Below are 22,133 nucleotides of genomic sequence, written 5' to 3'. Positions count from 1 at the left end.
ATTGAATATCTTTAAAATTGTTGAATTCTATCGTATGAGTTTCTCTCTGGAAGAAATCAACTCCGTTTGAATACTAAGCTATGTGAAGTATTCTTCATGAGAAGAATTTTAATCTGTGCTAAGTGTTAAGAATTGCTAAATTTTTGTTCTGCAATAGTGATTTGACCAGTTCTTCTTGCTTTTTAAAGATACAGCAAATAAGCAAATTAGTTTGAGTGAATAATGAATTGAGAAGAGGAAAAGGTATAAATTATTTTCTCCATTGTGAATGTGGTTTTTATTCTGAGAAATTTCTTACATGTTTTTTATGTAAATATATTCAGTTAAACTGGCTAACTGGAGGCATACAGATCTTATTGGTATAACTCTTCTATCCTTACATGCCTGGATTGTTTTATTTGATAAACAGTTTTTGGAAGACTGGCCAAGTGACCCTAGGAAAGCTTAAGACCTGGTGCTGCCCTGGTGGATTAGTTCTTTATAAGCATACTATACGTGTTTAAACACATTTTTTTTCTGGATTGAGTCCTGCCAAGAATAATTGTCATTAGCTAGCTGGTCCACTCCCTAAGTTAGCTGGTCCTCGTTCTGCATTTGGATCCTGTTACACAACTTGAATGCAGGAATGCAGTGACTCATTCAGCCTCCACATCTGAATCGATTGTTTACATGCGTCTGTTCACAGCCTGGATGCAGCCTCCTGCTCCCATTCAGTGGGACCCGCGGGGAAGCGACACCGCAGATGGTTCCTGCGGCGCTGAGGACCCCCTTAGCACCCCAAAAGCTTGGAGCCTGCTTTCAGGCAGGAAGGATGGGCGTAGGGGTGCGAGGGCTTTCACAAGGTACACCGGTGCCTGGAAGGCTTTAGGGCTTTTTTTTTTTCCTGACAGCTATGCATTTGGCCAGATCTTCACGAGGAGAACGCACCCACGGCGTCACTAATACAAGTTAGCAAGTGTAACATACGATAACGTGGGCTCACCTCACTGCATCTGCTCGCGTCTCCGCTGCTGCTTCGCTTGGCTGCGGCAGGAATCTCACCCGGTGTCCCAGCAGGATGCCCGCTTCCCCCGGGAGCGAGCGAGCCGTGTTTCACCACCGGACCCTGCGCAGCCTCCGGGGATGCCGCGGGGCTTGGCTGGCCGCTGCCAGCAGAGCAGGGAGGGTTTGTCACTGGCGTGCAGAATGATGCTCCCCTTCGGGTGCAGTCAGCACCTCCCTCGCCTCTTCAGACCCGGCTTCCCCTCTCCTAGGTTGGTTCATGTTATCCTAATTAAAAGAAAGAACGCGAGCGGAGGTATGGGGGCGGCTGCAGTATCTCATGAAGCAGTGGGCTTTTTTTTTTTTTTCAACTGGGTTAAAGAGCTCTGCATAATATAATGGAGGTGACATAATGTGGTTCTTGTAGGAAATACAATGGAAGCCCAAAGATATCACCACATGAATGTCTAGAACATAATATTCATCTGCTTTCTACAGGCTGTTTGTTTTCTTTGAATCTTACAAAATTTTACAGCTAGCATTTAATTCTCAGATGAGTTTCTAGGAGATGTTTCAGCAAAGATGTAGAAAAGCAATCATCGTCCCCTGAAATGTAAGAATAGTTTTGTTAGGGAGCTTATCTCTCTTACTGAGAATTTTATTCAAAGTCCCAGAGCGTTCGTGTGCCCTTTGTGTGTGTCTCTGAGCTGGAATTGGATTATCTTCCCAACGCACCAGAGGGTGTCTCTTCTCTCCTGCTAAATCTAGAGATGAATATCGAAAAGGTGTGCTGCATTGTAATGTATGTAATGTTACATAATGAGGAGCAACGATGCCAGTGAGAGGTGCTTGAAATCTTGTGGCATTCGCAACTTTTTTCTGAGGGAAGTTTGCCCATGCAGTATGCCTGGAAAAGGGACACGGATGTTAAAATGAGAGAGCGGGCAAGTAGACAGAATATATTGACCCGTGCTGGAATTTGGGGCGGACCAGCTATGTGTCAGAGGGGCCGTGGCGGCCCTGCAGCTCCCGGGGCTTCGTATGTTATCTGGGAGAGGCGACCCACGATGGCAGCGACCTTTGCAACCCTGCCTCGGCCGCGGCTCAGCGCTGACTCAGAGGGAGAGCTGCTGCCACCTCCTGAATCACCGGCAAGTCTCCAGGCCAAGTCCGAGGAGCTGAGCCCGAGGAGCTAACGGGTCGTTTTATCAGAGGCACCGCGCGGGAGCTGGTGCAATTCTGTACGGAAAGTTTCACAAGCGGTCGAGCGGCAACAGGCTGAGGTTGACTCACAGGGGGTTAGCCCTACAAGTAGCCAGGGCCCACCCTGTGCATGGCCTCCAGGTGAGATCTCTGCTGTCGTTCCTTCGCACTTCGCCCGGCTGGATTTGGTGCCTTACACGTGAAGGGCAGGAGCTTGCGTTTGGTGGCGTGAATATCTTTGCTCATAAATTTTTCCAGCTGAATAGAGGAAGAAGGCGAAATTGGTGTGTGCAGCACCCCTGGTGTCACTTTGTTCCGTGTGAAAGTCCCGTGTGAAGCTTTGCATTACAGCTCTGTGCATGGGGCTACAGCCAGCGGCTGTGTCTGAGGGCACACCACCTTAGCCCCATCTGAGGCATGAGAAGGAAAAAGGTACTTGCACTCTCTGCCCTCTTTTTTCCCATCCTCACAGTGGAGGTAGTAGCATCGCCTGAGTCTGCTACGATGGTGTGGCAGGGTGGAGGGCCAGGAGAGCATCTGGGGAGCGACCTGAGCACACTTGAGGCCTGCAAAGCGTGCTGCTTGCTCGAAGTTCTGTGCAACGAGCCTTGTAGGTTTTCTGTTTTTCTTCCTACTTGTTAAGCTGCAAGTTAATTTGAGTCTAAAAAGTGAATTGAAAGTATTCCTACAAGCAAAAAAAAAAAAAAAAAAAAGGCGGTGTGGGAGGACACAAAAAATAGAACAGGTATCGTATGTGAGTTAGTCTCAGCAATGCCCTGCAGAAGGAGAAGTAGGAAGTGCTAGGCAGGAATAGGAAGTACACTAGTAAAGCGGTAATAGGCTTGTATTTTTAAACATATTTAAATACACACTTCATACAGAAGTGGTGAAATCTCACATGGGGCCAACTGCTAATGCGGAAGGCCAGCAGAACATGCCTGTGGCTGAGCCTGCTCTCCTCTGCAGACTGCAGCCCAGCCGCGTTGCGCCATCCCGCTGAGCCCAGGCAGGGTTTCCCAAAAGGGCAGTGAACGCGGGGACGTGTGCAGTTAGGTGCCTCGTTTGAGATGCTCTGAACTGATTTTTCAGAGTCTGGATGCTAATCGCTCTTCTTCGGAACGTGCCCTGGGAGGTGCCTCTCATTGTGAATCGGAGGCGTCTGAAGGAGCTGCTGGCTTTGGAAAATGGGTGCTTGTGCCAGTGGGGAGTTTGGCTTGGGGGTGCTGTGCCCCTCTGGAGTCACGGGATCTAAAGGAGCAGTTAGGTCTTAGTGGTGGCAGGATCAGCTTTTCCTAGTAGATGCCACAGAAGCCAGCCTGCTCTTGAACTCGAGGGCAGAGCTGCTGGGAGAGCCAGCGGTGCGATACAGACCCCGCGGGGCAGAGAGTCCAGCCTGAAAGGCAGTGATGTGCAGGCAGCAGTGGAACACCAGTCCCTGTCTGAGCTGTGCATGGCATTATCTGTTGCTACACAGCTTTATTTTCCACCTTTTTATCCAGCTTTATTTTCCACCTTCCAGTTAAGATGTATTGGTACACTGAAATGTAACTTAGGACAGCTCCGTCAAGACGCCTGGAAAAAACAAAGATGAGCTGATAAGGGAAGTAAAGAAAAGCCGTGGCACCGAGAACCTGCACACAGGGACCCCTTAACTACCTTACTAATTATAAAGCAGGTGAGGTTGGCACTGTGGTCGTAGGCAGAACTGCTATCCTCCGTTGCAGTGGGGAAAAAGCAATTGATAGAGTTCACACTGACTCGGTCTTTACCAGGCCTGTAATTGATTTACTGTTTTGCCGGTGATGTTACAGGCAATTTTATACTTGCATTAAAGAAAGTGCTACGAATTTATTTTTTTTTCATCCTCTCCAAAGCCTTTGGGAGCCTTATGTAAGACCCATTAAAGTCTCTGCGCTGGCATAACAGGCTCTGGATCCGATCTTCAGGGATCCTTAGAGCATCAGGTCTGTGGTTTGTTTGTTTTTCATTTCTCTGATCAATAAAGGAGCTGCCAGGGCTGCGCTTGGCAGCAGGCGGCTAGCTGGGAGGAAATGTTTGCATTGTAGATGAGGGTGTCGGGGGATGGATTTGATGCCATTCAGCTCTCAGTCTGCCCCATAGGTGAATTATGGCCCTTAATAGGTTCTGTCTTGGATTTTACGTCAAGTTAGGCCGATATTTAATTCCTTTCCCTAATCAGCCTGTGTTCATTAGTGGGTCAGCATTGCTTCTTTGCATATACATAACCACAGCAGCAGCCCGTTTATCTAGGCTACTGATAGCTTCATGATGAGAGTGTGTGCATGCTTTGAATTCGTGCATCGCTTTAGCTTAAAGGGAGGCCTTACAAAAGGAGTCTGTAGGTATTAGGAAAAGCCTTCACCCTTCAGAAAGCCCTCCTGCAGTCAGAGGGGAGGCGTGGGTTGAAGTTTCTGGTAAACAAGCAAACAAAACAAACAGAAAGGAGTGCTTTGAGAAATAACAGACCTTAAACTGTGTACAGCTAGGTGACAGGCAGGCAAGCTGTGAGGCTGATCACGAAACTGAAACGGAGTCAGCAAGGACATGCCTGACCGTGGTAAAATGTGATAGCCGAAAAGAAAAGACTCCTATAGAACAACAGCAGTGTCGATGGAGTAAGATCTTAGAGGTTATGCTGCAGGTTTTGCAGACGCCCAGTGCCTCTCGCCGTGGCAATCAGCCACCTTGGCCGTGTTGGAAGAGAGGGTGAAGAGCCGTGACGCCTTGTTGGTGATGCACTTCTTGCAGGGGTGCGTGTACCTGCCGGTGAAGGCGGTGACCCCTTCCCCAGGCTGAGCTCTCCCGGCGCTGGTGGTGGGACGTGGGGCTCAGGACCTCAGGGCTGGGGGTCTGCCGCAGAGCGGCACCAGCTCTGGCGTGAGTTCCTCCTTCTGCAGCTCACCATCTCCTGGAGGGACGGACAGCAGGTCTGTGGTGAGTTTGGGAACTTCTCAGCCGCAAAGACGAGCCTCGCGTTGCCTCACCGTGTGGAGGAGAGGGAAGGGGTCAGTCTGCTACAGGAAGGGAGGAGGAGGGCGAAGGGTGAAAGAGCAGGGACCTGGGGAGATGGGAGCTGGAGAGCGACCAAAATTCCCTCCTGATAGTCTCTAAGTGGCTCGCAGGCACGAAGGTTGGCATTTCAGACACTGCCGCAGAGAGAGCCCTGTCCCAGGCTGCCCACAGCTTCTTTTCTGCGCGCCGCTGAAAATCGTGGAAAAATAACGAACCGAAGCAGTGATTCAAACAAGAAGTCTGGATAAATTTAGCTCAAATATTCTTGGTATGTTTGTGGTTGCTGTGGAAATTACATCATTGCTTGTTTTAATGATCAGAATATCGCTTGGAAAACTGGCCTGGCTACCCGAGGAGAGCTCAGAACGAGGCCTTTTAAAAGCGTGTGTGTCTTCGGAATTGCTTCACCTGGATTTAGTTGGTTCAGGGTTGTTTGTTTTATTCCCTTGCGGGGCAGGGAGTATTTTGACTACAGGTTATTGCTGCTTAATTGAAAAGCCACAAGGTTTAGAGCTGATACGCTCTGCAGTGTGATTATCTACTTCACATTAAAATTCTGTCTGGGGAGTAAGATTCAAAAGCAGTGCTGGTAATTGCTTAAGACAAGACCTCCTTCAGCATCTGCCTGCATGTCTTTCTGTCTTGCACATCAAAGAGCCTTTGAAAAAGCTTTTATTTTTGCATCAAACAGGAACATATTTTTTTTTAACACTAATGGACAGGATCCCTTTTCAGATCTCAAATGTAGCTTGGAAAACAGAAATGTCTAGCTCCTTAAGTTGGCTTGTAATCACGGTCACAGCTCTCCGATGCATTGCACTTAGGACTTTTCACACAATGACAGGGTATGAATAAAAGCTATTAAAGTGTTTTTGGATGGATCGGGCAAGATTTTCACATGCACTGGATCTGTGCTCATCATATGTTGGTAGGAAGGAAACATGCCTTGCCTGGTTTTGCCCTTTTTGCCTTGGAGCAACCACCTGAAAATGCTGCAAGCTGCAGTGGGTTCACAGCACGCACCTTCAGTTGAACATAGCATCCTCCCAGACAAAACCCTTGTCTTTCTTCCACTGAAATGAATGTTTACATTCTCAGACATCAGGACGATGAAAGGGAAATATTTCCCCTCCCAAATACAGGCACTTTTGCCGCTTGTAGGTTTTGTCACCAGATACGGAAGGTGGTGGGGTTTTTTTGGTAGCCCGTTACATTTTTGGCAGCACATCATCACGCAGCCTGATTCAGGACCAGCACTGCGTTGGCCAACAGCAGAGGCCTTTTCAACAAAACTTTCTCTTCTGTTCCAGACACAGCTGCTAATGCAATCTTCCGTACTCGATATTTTCTCCTGGAAACCTCTAAGGATCTGCTTCTGTTGCATGGATGCTGGTGGAAGCGCTCACAGCAAGTTCAGTAGAAGCTGGAGCAGAGCCTCGCTTTCCCAACTTTTTTTCTTTTCTTTTCCAGAGTATCACATTCATATCTTTTCTCTGGTGTCCTTCCCAGCTCCGGCCTTCCTTTGACTCTGCTATGGCCAAACCTCTTTGGGTTGATAAAGGACACCCTCTCTTAATACCAACTTTCTTCAAAGTAATCTTTGTTATGACTGTTGGTGCCCGATAGCTGATTTAACTTCAGCGCAGGTGTGAAGTGGGAATGCAGGCTGTAGGACTGGAAGGGTGTGTAGGTCAGCGTCCTGCTGTCACCCTCCTAAACCTTATTCAAAGCATCTTTTAAATGAGTTGACTTGTCTGTTCTTTCTGCTTTTTCTAGAGGACTGTTCCAAAGCCTCATTCCTCCAGCACTTTAAACTTTCTTCTAACTGGCAGCTGAAATGTGTTTGTACCCTGTACATAAATAGCTCTTCTTCCCTGGTGTCTCCCTCTGGATGTATTTATAGACAGTGCTCGCATCCCTGTCCAGCTTTCATTTTTCCACACTCAACAAACCAAGCTCTTTTCGTCTCTAATCTTGTAATTAGACTGTCCGTTTCTTAATTCATCTTCAGCTCTCCAGATTGTCATAGCCTTCCTTGAACATGATAAACTGGAGTCACGCAAGGTATTTTTACGTATCTTTTTCATGTTTCTTCCCCCTTTTTTCCTCCTTTCTGGCCAGTCTTCCCAAAATCTTCATGTATCCAGGTTCTGTAAGAGACCTGCAGTGCTTCCTTGGGGAAAGGAGGAAGGACACTGGCGACTGTGCAGGTTACAGCATCGGCCCAGGAGCCCTGTCATACGATGGGGCTCAAAGCGCTTGCTTCTCCCTTAAGCTGGCTTTAAATGTACGTCGAAGGAGAACGAAGCATACGGGGGCTGGCTGTGACTTGCTGCTTCCCCAGTGTGCGTAAGTGCCGACTTACTTTTTAGAAGGATATTGAGCAAACGATCAGTCTGAAAGAAAGAAAACAATGATGCATGGGAATTTTTCCATTCTGATGAAAGCTTGAACGTTAGGGAAACAGAAAAGTTTCGAAGTAAACCAGAGTTGGCCGTGAAATTCTATTTTATGAAATTTCAAATGGAAATCCAAGCCTGGTTTGGTTTCACGGGTATAATATTTGATTCAGTTGGACAGGAATGGCCTCGCTAGAGACACCTTTCATGATTTAATAATCCTCTCTTTCCAGCCATACCTGGAAATGGACACGAAGAAAACCCAAAAGCGTGGTCGTACTTCTGCACGCTTAATGTATATTTTCCAATTTAAATTTTGGAAAGCAAGAGTGGCATAGCTGGCCTTGCATGCAAAAGCATATTTCTGAATGATTCAAGCTGTAGGATTGGAACCAAATCACTGGAGCCAAAAGACGAAAATAGAAACTTTCACTTAGAGCTGAGTCATTTGTATTTTCAATACCGCAGCCGTGGCTGGCGATTTGGAGCTCTCTTCCTTTCCTCAGGCTCTCTCCCTTAGGAGTGGAACAACATGGTGGCATTTCTGTCACTGTGTCACTATTCCCTGTGGTCTTTGCTGATCCTTTGCACCCCAGAGATGTAAGGGAAGGATGCGGGGGTCCCCCTTCACTGCAGGACGCAGCCTGTGCCTGGTCCTTGCAGGAGGTTGGCCTCTACCTCATTCCTCCCCTGCCCAGAAGCTTGTAATGTGTCTACCAGCGATGATGGTGCCTTCACCATCACGGACCTTCACCGTCATGGACCATGAAACTGTCTGTCCACTGAAAAACGTGTTGTGGCCACCGATGCTTCAAGCACTCCTACAGTTAGAAGGGGCTGAACGCGTGCCCGTGAAGCTGGTGAGGCCTGACGCGTGTCCTCGGGTGAGAGGGCAGACCCATCGTCCTCAACGATGAAGGCCCGGTTCCTTTCAGCGAATTTCCAGGTTTCCCTACGTTCCCAGCTGGGATTTCTGTGAGGTTTATCGGCCCGGGAGGGGTTGGGTGCAGCCCCAGCAGCGCAGGAGGAGGACGAGGTGCTCGCCGTCACTCACCCTCGAGCTACCTGCGCTTGCCGGTGTGATTCGCCCACTGACCCCCTGGGTTTGTTCTGGTGGTCACACTCCTTGTCGTGGCTTTGTGTAGCCTCTTTTGTACGTCATGAAAATAGAAATAACTATTTCGCTTGAACTTCTTGGGTAAAACAAGTCATTTGCAGAGTCTGGGAGGCACGTGCACAAATGCAGGAGCCTGCTCGGGCCTGGCAGAGCTTTTCGACCCTGTGTCGGTGCTGTGACAGGCAGAGGCTTCGTTATCAGTGTTACTGTCCACCAAAGCCTGCCAAGTCTCAGTGTTGTTAGTATTTGAGGCTTTTCTGCCCTCTCTTCCCCTCGTTATCCTGGGTGATGGAGAAATGACTGTATACATGTGGAGCTAAAGCTTTCTGAGCTGTCTGGTTTTCGTAATTCAGTTCTGGAGCCCTGAAAGAGGCAGGAGTCCAGAGCATTTTGCTGTCCAGGACTTAATTTTTTCCTCGCAGATTTGCATTAGCAAATGTTTTTTCCTTGCAGGTTAAGAGTGGTTCTAAATAGAAAATTTCCAGTGGCTCTGGTGGTAATTGGTCAATTTGCATTGCTGTACCTAAAATTGTCAGCGTGTCCTTTCCAAAATCCCGTATGCTTGCTGGAAAACATTTATTGCAGCTAAGCAGTTGGCATGCATTGTACTGGCACGTAAACGATTTTAAAATGATGTTGGATTATGCAATAATGATGAAAAAGATCCCTTTGGTACTAAATTGTTGTCTTCAAAGCATTTTTCTATGCTTCGAGTCTGGCCTTTTATAGGGTTGTAAGCTTACTTTTGGGGCTGTGAGCATCGGTTGTGAGCTCTGTCGTGGAGGCAGGTTATATTTGTACTCAATATATCACCTTTTCCACTGGCTTGGCAGGCAGATCGTAGTGTAAAGCCATTCCAGTAATTAGCTTAAATAATGGATGTTTGGGTGAAACCAAACCGCATAAAACGGGAAGAAAAAGTGCACATGGAGGGTTCTCTCATTGTCCTGAGAAGCTGGCAGGTCTCGCTCATTAAGAAGAGATGTTAATTAGGGTTGGAAGGACACAGCCCAGCTCTGTCGTGTCCCCTGCACAGGGATGCTGGATTTCCCAGATAAACCCTCTTGCCACCCCGCAGTCCGATTCCCCGTAACTTTCCTTCCTTAGTTTCTCACAGGGACCTTTATAAGTGCTCCTCGCTGCTTTTTAATCCTGCTGGCTTCGTTCGATACCAGAATGGATTGGGCCGTACGTATTTTTCCTAGATCTGAAAACAAGACAAAATAGATCACAGCCTTTTTGCTGCGGGACTGGGGGCACGCGGGCAGGTGGGGAACAGCCCCCTTCTGGGGCCAGATCTTGGTCTGTGACTGTGTCTTTTAAGTAAGGAATGAATGAAACCTCCTAACTTAGAGAAAAAAATAAAAAGGCTATTTTGAAGTGTTAGAGAATTAGAGAAGGAACGCAGAAGGTATCTTTGTTTCATGAACTGTTTTGACTGACTTGGACTGATTTTTAAAAATATATGTATTACTGTATCAAATGGAGGTTTGTTTTTTCTTCCTGACTTGGGATGGGAATACGTTTCAGTATCTCAGAAATTTCCGTAGGATTAAAAACATTTTCATCCCCAATCTCATTGGAAAGCACAATGTAGGACAGATCCATCATCCCTTGAAATCGCTGGAGGCTTCCTGTTGGCTGTTGTTCGCTTTGTTAATCTGGAGTTTTTCAGAGCGATGGGAGATAGATGAGTCTGTTACAGAGACTCTAGCTCTGCGCCTCAGAAATAATAGGGCTTTCCATGAATTTTGCAGAGCAGCCTGCCAAAGCTTTGATAGAGCAGCATTAAAAAACATCCAGCAACTCTTGTGAGTTTTGAAGACTTTGGGAGGGGTGACTTTAAATAATCAGGGCGCTTTAGACCTCAGCTCTGGGGCAGCGCTCAGAAGTCAAAATGGCCAAAGATTAAGCTGGTGGAGGTTAGCTGGAGCCATCTGGTGCTGTTGAGGAATTAATGTCTGAGCTCAGCCCGGAAAGGCAGCCTCCCTGCCCACCCCCATCCCCAGATCCTCTCTGAACCAGAGGCTTGGATTTCACCGTAATGGGACATGGAGATGAAAATAACTGTCAAGGCTAAAATGCAGTAGTTAATTCAGACGAAGCAGCAGCCAGCCAGCCAGTGGCCACTGTAAGAGCTGCTTGTGCTGAAGCAGAGGTGGATGGCTAACGGTCCAAGGAATTAATAGCTTGACTGAGCATCGCCGAATGGGAGGCTGTGCTACAGCCATCATCTTGATTTGCTTCTCTCTCTGGAAACACCTGCACAAATTATGACAAGGTCAGTAGCAGCTTTAAAGTCTTATTATTGTTGTAAATCTGTTGCGGAGTAAGTTAGCTACCTGCCCTATTTTATCCTGTGTTAAACATCTCATTTATATCTTTCTCTAATAAAAATATCCTAGTCAGTTCCCCAAGCACCTACTTTATCAAAGGGACTAATGCAGCACTTAAAATCTCTGAGAGGCTGTGTGTCAAAGACAGGGGTGCAGTGATTTGGGACATAAAGATAATAATCTGTACGATGTGCTGTTCTGTTATGCAGCTGTTTGCTGATTCACAGCATTGACCTGCAGACCCTCACCTTTTTATTGATAATGGCACGATATCAGTTTAGAAAATTTATCTTTCTTTCACTTGCTCTAATAACACGGCCTAAGACTGGGTGTAACTGCATATCTCTCTGACATTCTCCTGGTACCCCTTATTATTAATTAGACCTATTTTCATTTTGCTTCTCTCAGCTGGGACCGTGCAGTCTGTTGCATTTTTAAATTGATGCTGCTGTAACCTCTGAATGGCAATAAAATAACACTGTTTTTTTATTGATAACCGCTGTTTCCACTGGAATATTTTTAAAATGAAAATTAGTCTTGCCTTTATTAAAAGCTGTTGCTGAAAAGCCAAACTTAAAAAAACACTTCCAAAGTATTAAACACTGGAAATATTTCCCACTCCTGATTTCAAAGGTAGTTGCTTTGGTGCAGGCTGTTAATTGCTGTGAGAGATAGACGAAGGATATGTTTTTAACGTCGGCAAGTGCCCCCATTTTCCCTTTACAAACAGTGCTTGGTTTGCTTACAGTCAGTAGCAGAAAGCCAGCAAAGCGGCTGTGGATCTGTGGAGAAACTAAACAAAGAAGATGCAGAGATAGGGACTGAATATTAGGGAGTAAAGCCCGTGGCCGCTTTTGCATGGAAATTCAAATATGTTAGAGAATGACCCCACACCATTCCTCCTCAGTCCAAATAGGCTTCATTTATCTGCTTCCCTGCCGCAGCCTCAGAGGTAAGGGGCATGGATCTGGGGCAGTGGACCCAGGAACTCTGTCCTGGACCTGTGTGATAAAGCAAAAACCAAGGGAAATCACAGTGGGTGTGTAAGAGCTTCTGGAGTTTCTAGCAGCCTTTTATTACAGGAGTACCCAAGAAGTATATCGTAACAATACCGTAACTTGCTGTGCCATATGCATTGTCAAATATTAATGTAGACCCTGCTGAGCAAAGTGCAGAAGCTGGTTCCTGGGTCTGTGTAATCCAAGAATTAAAAGCACTTCAGGACATCCAGGTGTAAATGCTCAGCACATGGTGGGATCAAGTCTGAAAACAGAGTTTCAGTATCATTCAGTGTCACTTACTGCTCTCGTACCGTGTTGCTCAAGGCTATATGGATTTGAGGAGACCCTATTATGACAGCCACAAAGTGTTCAGGTAAAAAACATGAGATTTGTAGGGTTAAAGACATAGGCAGAATTTCTTGGGACTTCAGCCCAGATTTTTTGCTAAAAATGGCTGATGCATGTATTGGCAAAATTTTATTCCCAGCCTACATGAATGCAGTACTGATGATGGTTCAGTCATGCATCTTTTAGAAATAAACCAGTCTTTAGTCAGTAGAATTTACTTCTCTTTCTTTTTCCTACTGGCAAGTATAAACTAAGCTCATAAAATATGCTGCTTCTTATTTTCCATTCGTATACTAGAAGTCAGTATATCATTTCTAAAGTCACCAGAAAGCCCTCTGTGAATTGGGTAATTTGCTTCACGCGATGCTTAGCTTTGCAATGGGTGGCTTGGTGTTTTCTGGGAACCGTAGAGCGGATGGCCCACCTTGTCTCGCTTAATGTTTGAAATCTCAACTTCACTTTGACAGAATCATGTGGGTACAGCTGTTGGTTGAGGGCAAGCTTTTTTATCACTCTGTGACTCATCGGTTTTGTTCTTTTCAGGCTTGAAATTAGTTCAATTGCAAGATCTTTTTTAGGGTGAAGATTGTTGACATCTTTTTTTTCCCAGGTCTTCTTAGGCAGGAGGTCAATTTACTCTGCAAAATACAAACACAGAAAGAAGTTTTGATGACAGCTATATGAGAAACTTGAACGACGAGCAGCACTGTCTTTCTGCCAAGAATGTTTAAATACAAATATATCAGTTTCAAACAGTAGAATTGCCAAGATTACTTACATTCAATGAGGCTTTTATTGACTTCTACTTGATGGATGTTCAGACGTAGCCTCACTAGTATGTTTTTGTTAGATCGATAGAAAAATCTTATTTGCTTAAGACAGGGCTAAAACTTCATTTAGGGACTAAAATTACTATCTTGAGGACTTTGCCAGGTAACTCTGGGAGCATATGGGCTCCGTGAAGCCAGCCATCTGAGACCTTCCAGTGCCAGAGTGCCCACCAGTCCATGACGGGTGATGGCCAGCCCATGTTCTCCTACCAGTGGTGATGTTAGCTGTGGTTATAGCTCCACCATTACGCTGGAAGGGATTTAAGAAGTTTTGCGGGGGCCAAAAATGCATGAGGAAGCATGACACATTAGTCAAATACGTTCGTGAAGTAGTTACTGGGTAAAACACAGAAGCTGTCTTGGGGTTGGGGTCTAGCTTGCTGAGTTCCTCCTTCCCTCGGTTACAATAGAACTGTTGTCTCGTTTCTTTAGCTTCCTTGTAGTGGCCCTGGTAATACACACTTGCTCATGAATTACTTAGTGGTGGGCACATCTGAAAGAGGGGGTCAGAATGAGGAAAAGCGAGCTCGAGATGTAGTTAATTTGGGGTTGGAAGATCTGTGTTGCAGCTAGAGAAATCGTGGTCCTTGTGCGCGCTGGCCCAGTGGATTTGCTCGTCCCCACTGCACGGCGGGGCCGTTCCAGCAGAAGAGGTGGAAAAGGCTTCCCCAAAAAGAGATCTGGTGAGCAGGGCGTGGAGGTGCCTGGAGGCCTGCCTAGTAGATGAGGAAGTGACACTGGGGTCTCCCGGACCCTAAAGGAATCTCTGACCATGAGACACTCGTACCTCCACCTTCCGTGGCCATGGTTTAAACAGAGAGGTGGCCCTGCTCATTGCTTTGTTGGAAAGGATGCGCCTGTGCACTAGGAATTGGTTCTAGCTCTGGATCTTGAGCGATAGCCCCCCAAATTAGGATCCAGGCCGAAAGGAAATAAAACCGGCCCCTTCTTTCAGCATTTATTTATAGGAACTTGCTTAAAATCCCTGTGTTCTGTCAGCCCCGATCTGCAGGGCTTCCTGCTCAGCTCTCCAGCTGGTTTGGATCTCCGATGTGAGGCATTCTTTCCTCCAAGGGGAATTCCAGAGCTTCTCTGTAGGTTCGGGATTTCATCACAGGGCACCGAGCACGGGGGAGGCTGCGTGTTGCAGTAACTGCAGTCTTCGCTTCCATCTGCGCTAGGCCAGTACTGAACCGTTGACATTGGAGAATTATTTTGCTTTAAAGTTCTCTCTTCTATCCCCCTTTAAACAGTTACCTGCCTAGGAATCATTTTCATTTCCTACCTGTGTTGTCTATGAAAAAGAGAATTAAAATAAGCAGTATTCTTACAGGTCCATTACAGGTGGCTGGTCTGCTCTGAAATACCAGAGCAACTGCTGGATTTTTTATTTTTTGTCCATGTACCCCCTAAAACTACAGAATTATGAGGCATCTGTACGTATTACATGAACTCTGAGATGCTGTTGATTGTGCAGTAATTTAATATCACATTCATCTGCCTTCGTTTCTGTTGTTTGTCCTTCACACGTTCTGCATCATCTGAGAAAGGTTATCGATGCGGGCACGTTTTTAATGGCACAAATCTCTGGAGCTGTCTCCAGTGTCTGAGTGATTCGAGCTTCATTTAAATAATTGATGAGAAGCGTTAGTCAGAATGTATGGATGATTTCAGACTGCATTATTCAAAGATATTTACCGACGGTTATAGATTGGTCCAAATTTACTTCTTTCCCCAGACTGCATTAAACTAGCCCCTGAATGACATGTGTGTCTATTTAAAATATATATATATATTATTTAAAAAAAATCCTTGTTTGCTTGTGAAAACCTGTGGGCTTTAAGGACTTTAACCAAATGCAAATAAGCAATTTTTTCCCCGATTTCCTGTAGCCAGGGGCTGAGTGTGGCAGGTTGCAGCAGAGCATATGTGTCTGTGTCCGTGTGAGCTTTCTTCACACCTTCCTTTGGAAACCACCTCTGGGAACAACTGGGGAACTTGCTGTCCCTTTCAGTTTCATGTCCCTGCTGGAAAGTATTTTATTATCACTTTCTTATATCTATTATATCTTATGTATCTTATATCTTATGTATCTGTTGTGGTTTAACCCGGCTGGCAGCTAAACACCACACAGCCGTTCGCTCACCCTCCCCCCTCCCTCTCTGGGATGGGGGGAGAGAAACGGGAAAGTGAAGCCTGTGAGTTGAGATAAAGACGGTTTATTAAGACAGGAAAATAATAATAACAATAATAATAATAATAGTGATAATGGTAATAGTATTAACAATAATAATGTGTAAGAAAACAAGTGATGCACAATGCAATTGCTCACCACCCGCTGACCGATGCCCAGCCTATTCCCGAGCAGCCGGCCCCCCCACCCCGGCCAGCCACCCCTATATATTGTTTAGCATGACGTCAGATGGTATGGAATACCCCTTTGGCCAGTTTGGGTCAGCTGTCCTGGGTCTGTCCCCTCCCAGCTCCTGCTGCACCCCCAGCCTGCTCGCTGGCAGGACAGAGCAAGAAGCCGAAAAGTCCTTGGCCTGGTGTAAACACTGCTCTGCAACAATTAAAACATCAGCATGTTATCAGCGCTCTTCTCATCCTAATCCAAAACATAGCACCCTACCAGCTACTATGAGCTACTTAACTCTGTCCTAACTGGAACCAGGACAGATATCCACCCCTTATTCCATACCATTTATGTCATGCTCAGGTTACACTCTGTCCAATACATTCTAATTAATCACCATTTTCATCTATGATATATAGCAATCATGGTAGTGATGACATACATTATTATATAATAATTAACATACTACAATTCAACTCATGGGCTATTCTCACCCAGTATCAAATCCCCTTGAGGTACACACCGGACCTCCCCATTCTTTTGCATTACCCACCAAGTGCATCCAGGTCCCTGAGCAAAAGCAATTCCACGAATAGGTTTGCCTTTTCCTGAGGCAGGAGTAGCCCAGACTGTTTTACCCAGCATGTTTCTTACGTGCACTACAGGAACTTTATCCCCTTCTACAGTGCGTAACAGGTTTGATTGGGCAGGTCCAGCTCGGTTGGCAGATCCCCTGGTATTGACTAACCAGGTGGCCTTTGCCAAATGTGTATCCCAATTTTTGAATGTCCCAGCACCCATTGCTTTCAGTGTAGTCTTCAACAGTCCATTGTATCGTTCAACTTTTCCAGAGGCTGGTGCATGATAGGGGATGTGATACACCCACTCAATACCATGTTCTTTGGCCCAAGTGTCTATAAGGTTGTTTCGGAAATGAGTCCCGTTGTCTGACTCAATTCTCTCTGGGGTGCCATGTCGCCATAAGACTTGCTTTTCAAGGCCCAGGATAGTGTTCCGGGCGGTGGCATGGGGCACAGGATATGTTTCCAGCCATCCGGTGGTTGCTTCCACCATTGTAAGTACGTGGCGCTTGCCGTTGCGGGTTTGAGGGAGTGTGATGTAATCAATCTGCCAGGCCTCTCCATATTTATATTTCAGCCATCGTCCTCCATACCAAAGAGGTTTTGACCGTTTGGCTTGCTTGATTGCAGCACATGTTTCACAGTCATGAATAACCTGTGCTATAGTGTCCATGGTCAGGTCCACCCCTCGATCACGAGCCCATCTGTAGGTTGCATCTCTACCTTGATGGCCTGAGGTGTCATGGGCCCATCGGGCTATAAATAATTCACCTTTATGTTGCCAGTCCAGGTCCACCTGAGCCACTTCAATCTTAGCAGCCTGATCCACCTGCTGGTTGTTTTGGTGTTCTTCAGTAGCCCGATTCTTGGGCACATGAGCATCTACATGGCGTACCTTTACAACCAGGTTCTCTACCCGGGCAGCAATATCTTGCCACAATGCCGCAGCCCAGATGGGCTTGCCCCTGCGCTGCCAGTTGTTCTGCTTCCATTGCTGTAACCACCCCCACAGGGCATTTGCTACCATCCATGAATCAGTATAGAGATAGAGAACTGGCCACTTTTCTCGTTCAGCAATATCTAAAGCCAGCTGAATGGCTTTTACTTCTGCAAACTGACTCGATTCACCTTCTCCCTCAGCAGCTTCTGCAACTCGTCGTGTAGGACTCCATACAGCAGCTTTCCATCTCCGATGCTTTCCCACAATACGACAGGACCCGTCAGTGAACAAGGCATATTTCTTCTCATTTTCCGGTAGCTTGTTGTACAGGGGGGCTTCTTCAGCACGAACCACCTCCTCCTCTGGTGATATCCCAAAGTATTTGCCTTCTGGCCAGTCCATAATCACCTCCAAGATTCCTGGGCGACTGGGGTTTCCTATTCGAGCCCGCTGAGTAATCAGTGCAACCCACTTGCTCCATGTAGCATCAGTTGCATGATGCGTAGAGGGGACCCTTCCTTTGAACATCCAGCCTAGTACCGGCAGTCGGGGTGCCAGGAGGAGCTGCGCTTCAGTACCGACCACTTCCGAAGCAGATCGAACTCCTTCATATGCTGCCAATATCTCCTTTTCAGTTGGAGTATAGCGGGCTTCAGATCCTCTGTATCCCCGACTCCAAAACCCCAGGGGTCGACCTCGAGTTTCCCCAGGTTCTTTCTGCCAGAGGCTCCAGGTGGGACCATTCTCTCCGGCTGCGGTGTAGAGCACATTCTTTACATCTGGTCCTGTTCGGACTGGCCCGAGGGCTACTGCATGAACTATTTCCTGCTTAATTTGTTCAAAGGCTTGTCGTTGCTCAGGGCCCCATTCAAAAGCATTCTTCTTACGGGTTACTTGGTAGAGCGGGTTTACAATCAGACTGTAATTTGGAATATGCATTCTCCAAAACCCCACGACACCTAGGAAAGTTTGTGTTTCTTTTTTGCTAGTTGGTGGAGACATAGCTGTTATTTTGTTGATCACATCCATTGGGATTTGACGGCGTCCATCTTGCCATTTTATTCCTAAAAACTGGATCTCTCGTGCAGGTCCTTTAACTTTATTCTGTTTTATGGCAAAACCGGCCTTCAGAAGGATTTGGACTATTTTCTTCCCTTTCTCGAAAACTTCTTCTGCAGTGTCACCCCACACAATGATGTCATCGATGTACTGCAGGTGTTCAGGAGCTTCCCCCTGCTCCAGCGCAGACTGGATCAGTCCATGGCAAATGGTAGGGCTGTGTTTCCACCCCTGGGGCAGCCGATTCCAAGTATATTGGACTCCCCTCCAAGTGAAAGCAAACTGTGGCCTGCACTGTGTTGCTAGAGGGATGGAGAAAAATGCATTAGCGATATCAATTGTGGCATACCACTTGGCTGCCTTTGATTCCAGTTCATACTGGAGTTCTAGCATGTCCGGCACTGCAGCACTCAGTGGTGGCGTGACTTCGTTCAGGCCACGATAGTCCACTGTTAGTCTCCACTCACCATTAGACTTTCGCACTGGCCATATGGGACTATTAAAAGGTGAATGAGTCTTGCTGATCACTCCTTGGCTCTCCAGTTGACGAATTAGCTTATGGATGGGACTCAGGGAGTCTCGGTTGGTGCGATATTGCCGCCGGTGCACAGTTGTGGTAGCGATCGGCACTTGCTGTTCTTCAACCCTCAGCAACCCCACAACAGAAGGGTCCTCTGAGAGACCAGGCAAGGTAGACAACTGTTTAATGTCCTCTGTCTCCAAAGCAGCTATGCCAAAAGCCCAGCGGAACCCTTTTGGGTCCTTGAAATATCCTCTTCTAAGATAGTCTATGCCAAGGATGCACGGAGCATCTGGGCCAGTCACAATACGGTGCTTTTGCCACTCATTACCGGTTAGACTCACTTCAGCCTCCAATACAGTTAACTGCTGGGATCCCCCCGTCACACCATAAATACAGATGGGCTCTGGCCCTTTATAGCTTGATGGCATTAGAGTACATTGTGCACCGGTGTCTACCAAAGCCTTATACTTCTGTGCGTCTGACGTGCCAGGCCATCGAATCCACACAGTCCAATAAACTCGATTGTCCCTTTCCTCCCCCTGGCTGGAGGCAGGGCCCCTCTAGTCCTGGTCAGAATCTTCATTTCTGTGTTTAAAGGACTGCCTGCTGGAAGTTGGAGCAGCAAACCTTTCAGAGAACTCCTTTTTCCCAATTGTTTTCCTTTGCAATTCACGTACCCGTGCCTCTAGGGTCGCAGTAGATTTTCCATCCCATTTTCTCATGTCCTCTCCATGGTCACGTAGGTAAAACCACAGGGTGGCGCGGTGTGTGTGCCCACCATATTGTCTTCCTTGCATAGATGAACGTTTACCCCTAATAGCTGAGACACTGGTTTGTACAGGTGGGGAGGAAAATAAACTCTCTTTAAGTTGGTGGATCTCTTCAGAAAGTTTCTCCAAGGTGTTCTCTTTTAGCTGGTGGACACTAGTTCGTTCAGGTGAAGGGGAAGATAATCTTTCTTCAAGTTGGTGGATCTTTTCAGAAAGTTTCTCCAAAGCATTCTCTTTTAGCTGGTGGACACTGGTTCGTTCAGGTGAAGGGGAAGATAATCTTTCTTCAAGTTGGTGGATCTTTTCAGAAAGTTTCTCCAAAGCATTCTCTTTTAGCTGGTGGACACTGGTTCGTTCAGGTGAAGGGGAAGATAATCTTTCTTCAAGTTGGTGGATCTTTTCAGAAAGTTTCTCTAAAGCATTCTCTTTTAGCTGGTGGACACTGGTTCGTTCAGGTGGAGGGGAAGATAAATTCTCTTTAAGTTGGTGGACCTCTTCAGAGAGTTTCTCCACAGCTGAGACACAGGCCTTTAGGGAAGAGGAGAGATTTCCTTCGTACTGCCGGAGTATTTTAGTCACTTCATTCACTGTGGGATTCTCCTCCGTTTTCCAGGCTAGTATTGCCAATGAGTTGGCATATGATGATGGGGCACTCCGTACAAACTTCCGCCACATGGGTGGTGTACACTGGACTGCATCTGGATCTGTGGATGTTTGTGCGTCATCTAGGTCCTTATAAATTACTTCCCGTACGGCCAATTCCCTCAGGTACTGAATTCCCTTCTCCATGGTGGTCCATTTGCTTGGTAAACATACAAGTTCTTCCTTGAAGAGATACCTTTCCTTCACAGCTGACAGGAGACGCCTCCAGAGGCTGCGAGATTGTGCTCCATCTCCAATTGCTTTGTCAATGCATGCGTCCCTAGCAAGGGATCCCAGCCGCCTGGCTTCCTTGCCCTCCAATTCCACATAATTGGCTCCCGTGTCCCAGCACCGGAGCAGCCAGGTGACAAGCTGCTCGCCTATACAGCGACCAAAATCTTTTCGCACATCTCGTAGCTCACGCTGGTATAGAGTCCGGGTAATTACTGTTGATTTTCCGACATCCTCATCCTCATCTTCAGTCTCCTGCACCTTTGATGGCTGGTATGGAGTCCGGGTAGTTACTGTTGATTTTTCGCCATCCTCATCCTCATCTTCAGTCTCCTGCACCTTTGATGGCCCAGCCTCGTCTTCACTTCGCCCAGACTTAGCAGAAGACTGTCTGCGTTTTAAACGACCTGAGCCTCTATACCATTTTTTCACCTTGTCTACAGGGGCAACTTGCACTGCTACAGCTCGTTTCTCTGACCCAGCCACAGGGTCTGCCACAGGGGTTGGAATACCCTCTGCGGGGTCAACTTGCACTGCTACAGCTCGTTTCTCTGACCCAGACACAGGGTCTGCCACAGGGCTTGGAATACACTCTGCGGGGTCAACTTGCACTGCTACAGCTCGTTTCTCTGACCCAGACACAGGGTCTGCCACAGGGCTTGGAATACACTCTGCGGGGTCAACTTGCACTGCTACAGCTCGTTTCTCTGACCCAGACACAGGGTCTGCCACAGGGGTTGGGATACCCTCTGCGGGGTCAACTTGCACTGCTACAGCTCGTTTCTCTGACCCAGCCACAGGAGTGGGAGCAGCTGCACGAGCTGGGGCAGCTGCAGGAGCTGGGGCAGCTGCAGGAGCTGGAGCGGCTGCAGGGGCTGGAGCTGGAGCGGCTGCAGGAGCTGGAGCTGGAGCGGCTGCAGGAGCCGGAACGGCTGCAGGAGCTGGAGCTGGAGCAGCTGCAGGAGCTGGAGCGGCTGCAGGAGCTGGAGCTGGAGTAGCTGCAGGAGCTGGAGCTGGAGCGGCTGCAGGAGCTGGAACTGGAGCGGCTGCAGGAGCTGGAGTAGCTGCAGGAGCTGGAGCTGGAGTAGCTGCAGGAGCTGGAGCTGGAGCGGCTGCAGGAGCTGGAGCGGCTGCAGGAGCTGGAGCTGGAGTAGCTGCAGGAGCTGGAGCTGGAGCGGCTGCAGGAGCTGGAGCTGGAGCTGGAGCGGCTGCAGGAGCTGGAGCTGGAGTAGCTGCAGGAGCTGGAACTGGAGCGGCTGCAGGAGCTGGAGCGGCTGCAGGAGCTGGAGCTGGAGTAGCTGCAGGAGCTGGAGCTGGAGCGGCTGCAGGAGCTGGAGCTGGAGCTGGAGCGGCTGCAGGAGCTGGAGCTGGAGTAGCTGCAGGAGCTGGAACTGGAGCGGCTGCAGGAGCTGGAGCGGCTGCAGGAGCTGGAGCTGGAGTAGCTGCAGGAGCTGGAACTGGAGCGGCTGCAGGAGCTGCAGCTGGAGTAGCTGCAGGAGCTGGAACTGGAGCGGCTGCAGGAGCTGCAGCTGGAGTAGCTGCAGGAGCTGGAACTGGAGCGGCTGCAGGAGCTGGAGCTAGGTTGCTAATAACATCAATTGCAGCTCGATAGGCACAAGCCAGACCCCAGCACGCTACAGTGATTTGTGTCACTTTGGAACTGCCAGAGTCATGACACCTTTTTTTCAAGCATTCTGCCAGTTTTTTAGGATTTTGCAGTTGTTCAGGGGTGAATGTCCAAAACACTGGAGGTGACCACTGCTCTAGAAACCTGCCCATATCC

General features: G+C 47.7%; 1 protein-coding gene across 7 annotated transcripts in view; it reads left to right on the top strand.

The window, feature by feature from the left end:
• Positions 1-22,133, top strand: part of LRRK1 (leucine rich repeat kinase 1) — an 86,455-nt gene that overhangs the window by 4,480 nt on the left and 59,842 nt on the right. The window lies entirely within an intron of this gene.

Source organism: Anser anser (genome assembly GCF_964211835.1).
Source record: "Anser anser genome assembly, chromosome: 10".
NCBI lineage: Eukaryota > Metazoa > Chordata > Aves > Anseriformes > Anatidae > Anser > Anser anser.
The sequence above is the reverse complement of the archived record's forward strand: the minus strand, read 5'-3'. Positions and strand labels throughout refer to the sequence as shown.